Raw genomic sequence first — 679 nt, 5'->3', positions numbered from 1 at the left:
TTTGAAACAAGTGAGTTCTTCCTGTGTTTACTTCCAGAAGAGAAGGGTAAGTTCCATCTTTGGTTTTGTCTGGCCAGCCTGCCTCTTTTTCTCCAAATCGTCCCTCCACCTACAACATCCATTTGTTTTCCTTTAGAGGGACTGTGTTCTCACATGACCCTGCATCTCCTGTCACTGGTAGCTGGTCCAGGAGCAGACATCTGATCCAGAATGGGCCCATCAGAGCATACTTCTCTGCACCGGAAGAACTGAGTGACCAAAGAAGGTGTCCCTGACCCCTGCTAAGCCAGAGTCCATTCATGAGGCCATTTAGACCAGCATTGAGGGAAGTAGTTCAGTATCTCTAGAATGACTGACAGCATAAGTAGAAAAATCAGGAGTTAGCAGGAGCCATTTTTTAAAACAACTGATTATCAATTTATTGGGGGCTTCTCTGGTGGCTCAGATGGTAAAAGAATCTGCCTGCAACATGGGAGACCTGGGTTTCATCCCTGGGTTGGGAAGATCCTTGGAGAAGGCAATGGCCACCCATTCCAGTATTCCTGCCTGGAGAATTCCATGGACAGAGGAGCGAGAGTGGCAGGCTATGGTTCACAGCATCGTGAAGAGCCAGACATAAGTGAGCGACTAACACTTTTGCTTCTCACTTTCACTTTAACAATTTATCAAAAAGGTTGAT

This window comes from Bubalus bubalis, chromosome 24, assembly GCF_019923935.1.
Source record: "Bubalus bubalis isolate 160015118507 breed Murrah chromosome 24, NDDB_SH_1, whole genome shotgun sequence".
Taxonomy (NCBI): domain Eukaryota; kingdom Metazoa; phylum Chordata; class Mammalia; order Artiodactyla; family Bovidae; genus Bubalus; species Bubalus bubalis.
Note: the sequence above shows the minus strand (reverse complement) of the source record.